General features: G+C 37.4%; 1 pseudogene; it reads left to right on the forward strand.

The window, feature by feature from the left end:
- Nucleotides 1–382: 382 nt before the first annotated feature.
- Nucleotides 383–1,371, forward strand: LOC102825535 (annotated as a pseudogene).
- The last annotated feature ends 2,601 nt before the right edge of the window (nucleotides 1,372–3,972 follow it).

Genomic DNA, 3,972 nt, shown 5'->3' on the forward strand with positions numbered 1-3,972 from the left:
TCTCGCTCAGGCATTTGGCCAGGTAGTTGCCTTCCAAATTTCTTGGCATAGATGAGTGAGTGCCTCCAGTGCCCCATCAGTTTGTTGAAAGGTTTCAATTTGTATTCCATGAATTCCCAGAGCCTTGTTCTTTGCCATTGCCTTCAGTGCACCTTGGACTTCTTTCTTCAGTATCATGGACTTTTTTATTTGTATTTTTTTGGTAAAATGGACTTTTGATCATGTTCAAAATGGTTGACTATCAAACATCGCTTTTTTATACAGCAACTCTGTGTATTCTCTCCATCTGGTTTCGATGTTTTCTGCATCATTCAATATTTGCCCATAGAATGCTTCAATACCACAATTTTTTTCTTCAGTTCCCTCAGCTGAAAAATGGAAAATGGTTGAAGCTGATTGTCCTGGAAAGCTCTTCATTGGTGAGCTCAATACAAACACATACAAGAAAGCCCTGTAAGCAGTATTTGGAAAATATGAATGAGTTGTTGAAGTTCTCTTAATGAAAGGCCATGAAACCAACAAATCATGAGGATTTGCTTTTGTCACCTTTGAAAGCCCAGCAGATGCCAAAGATGCAGTCAGAGATATAAATGGAAAGTATTTGGATGGGAAAGCTATCAAGGTGGAACAAGCTTCTAAACCAACATTTGAAAGTGGCAGGCATGGACTCCCTCCACCTCCAAAAAGCAAAGTCCTATCAAGAGGTCTTAGAGGTAGAATAGGAGGTGTTGGAGGAACCAGGGGACTCCTTTCAGGTGGGTACACATGGATGATGGTGGCTATTCCATGAATTTTAACATGAGTTATTCCATGGGACCACTTCCAGTAAAAAAAGGACCAATACCATGAAGTGGTGGTCCTCCTCCTAAAAGATTAGCCCCTTCAGGACCAGTTTGCAATAGCAGTGGAATGGGAGGCAGATTCCTGTATCTTGTGGAAGAGATAGTTATGGAGGACCATCAAGAAGGGAACACCTGCCCTCTCGTAAAGATGTGTATCTGTCACAAAGAAATAATGGATATTTGACTAAAGACATCTATACAAGCAGAGATTACCCAAATTCTGATAATACAAGAGATTATATACCACTACCAAGAGATTATATATATATAATGATTATGGTCATTCCAGTTCACGTGATAACTATCCATCCAGAGGCTATAGTGATAGCCTATGGTCATGATTGTGAATATGCAGATCATCCAAGTAGAGGTTCCTACAGACATTCCTATGAGAGCTATGTTAATACACATAGTGATCCACCTACATGGGGGCCCCTGCCATCTTATGGTTAAAGCAGTTGCTATGATGATTACAGCTGCTTATACGACCAATATGGTAGAAGTCAAGACACTCAAGCAGCCATACTGAAGATCTCTACTCAAGTGGTCATGATCAGGTTGGCAGACAAGTAAGAAGGCTTCCTCCTTCTATGGAAAGGGGATGCCCTCCTCCACATGATTCCTACAGCAGTTCAAGCCATGGAGCACCAAGAAGTGGTGGCTATGGAGGACACCAATCTGATAAAGGGGAGACAGAAGCAGATACTAAAAACAAACAAAACTTTGGACAAACTCCCTGTTCAATGAAACAAACAAAAAGTGGAACCTATTCTGTCACATCTACCCAAGGACTCTTGGAAGGAAACATTGTGTTACTTAAAAAAAAAAAAAAAATCCTGTTAAGTACTCCTCCATAGTTTTTATGTTCTTGTGAGGAAAAAGTAAAACCTGTTTAATTTTATTTGATATTTTAACATTACTTACTAAAAGTAAATGTCAAATGTGTATGACTTGACTTGTGTACTAGTGTTGTAATTCTCTTAAGTGTCCCTGACGACCACTTCCTAGTAAATGAGCAAGTGATACTAAGATCTTCCACAACATCTAGCCATCTAAAATGGAGAGATGAATCATTCTTCCTATATAAACAAGCTAGGTATTAGAAGGGTGATTTGGTTTGATAAACTTAAGATTTCAGGGTGTCTTCCAACTGAAATCTTAATGTTCTCAGTGTGCAAAACCTAAGATGGATGCTTAAGTAAGGAAAGTGCTATCCACCCAGTAAACCCAAAACAAAAGGATAATGCTGGCCAATATATTGCCTTTCTGACATTTCCTTGGTATTCTGCAAGAGCCTACCATTTTCTCCTCCTCCTGTTAAGAACATTTAAGTGTGTGTTAAACAACTACAGAATACTAACTAACTAAATAAGAAGTTTGACCAAAATCAACCATGATGCTGCAAAAACCAAAAACCAAATCCACCCCCCACTCCGCAAAACCAGGAAAGGTGTGAATCAGGGTTGTATCCTTTCATCATACTTGTTCAATATGAGAAGCTGGGTTAGCTGAAGAAGAACGTGACATCAAAATTGGAGGATGATATTATCAAGCTGAGATATGCTGATGAAATAACCTTGTTAGTTGCACTTAAAGAGGACTTGAAATACTTACTGATGAATATGAAAGGCAATGGCCTTCTATATTTATTGTGCTTGGAACTTAAAGAAAACAAAAATTCTCACAACTGGACCAATAAATAACATCATGATAAATGGAGAAAACTTTGACTCTGTCAAGACTTCATTTTACTTGAATCCACACATGAAAACAGACTTTAAGAAATCGAATGATGTATTGTATTAGGCAAATCTCTTGCAAAGGACCTCCTTGAAGTGTTCAAGAGAAAAGATGTTAGTTTGAGGACTAATGTGCTCCTGAGTTTTCAATAGCCTCATACGCATGTTAAAGTTGGATAGTGAATAAGGAAGACCAAAGGAGAACTGATGCATTTGAATTATGGGGTTGGAGAAAAATCTTGAAAGTACCATGGACTGATAGAAAACCAAACACATGTGCCACCCAAGAAATACAACCAGAATGCTCCTTATAAGCGAGGATGGTGAGACTTTTGTACTTTGGATATGTTGTCAGGAGAGATCAGTCCCTGAAGGACATTATGCTTGGAGAAGTGGAGGATCAGTGAAAAACAGAAAGCTCCTGTTTTGTGAATTGGCACAGTAGCATCAGCAGTGGGCTCTAGCACAACAATAATTGTGAAGACTGCGCAGGACCAAACAGTGTATTATTTTGTCGTTCAAAGAGTTGCTGTGATTTGGAATAGACTCTATGGCATTTAAAAACAAACAACCAAAGCGCTGCCAGAGAATCTCCTTCATTTCTGTTTTCTAGCTTCTGGCAGCTCTAGATATTCCTTAGCTTGTAGCTACAGCATCAAAATACAAAGAACTGTACATCACCAAGAGTGAATTTTACTGTACATAAAATTAAAAATATACAGAAACAAATTTCCAATCAGAAAAAGTTGTCACTTCACAATAATGCATAGTTCCTTTTCTCCAAAGCTTTGTATATTGGGAGATTTCTGTTCTTTATAAATGGAAACTATCTCCCGGAAATGTTTGCTCTTTGATCCATTTCTGCTTTAGAGAAACCACTAAAATGGCATTTAATTTTAGGTAACATCTCAGCTTTCAACTCTTTTAGGCACTCTTTTTTGTTTGTTTAAGTAAGAGTGATTTCCTACCTCAGCACAAGGTAGGAAGTTGCTACCCTTTCGATCTGCATTGTATATATTTTATACTCATTTTAAAATGCTAATAAATTTGATTCAAATTAAAAATCTAGATTAGATAAATAAATAACTCAAAGAGGAGTTCTGGCAAGTTACATTGTCTCATCTTCTTTTTTGTCTCATTGCTCATAAATTCACAAGCTGTCAAGAAGTCATAACGTATCCAAATTGCCAAACCTTTGGGCAAAGCCAATTCTATCAGCATTCTGAATATGGCCTTAGGTAGCTTGGAGCTTTCCTATTTTAACCCAAAAGTCAATTTTAACTTTTTTAATTGAAAAAAACAAAAACAAACAAAACTAATTAATCCCTAAGTTATTTCAGATAAGTTTAATTTCTGAGATAAAACCCAAAGAAACATAATAACCTGTTTCA

This window comes from Chrysochloris asiatica, unplaced genomic scaffold (assembly GCF_000296735.1).
Source record: "Chrysochloris asiatica unplaced genomic scaffold, ChrAsi1.0 scaffold00009, whole genome shotgun sequence".
Lineage (NCBI taxonomy): Eukaryota > Metazoa > Chordata > Mammalia > Afrosoricida > Chrysochloridae > Chrysochloris > Chrysochloris asiatica.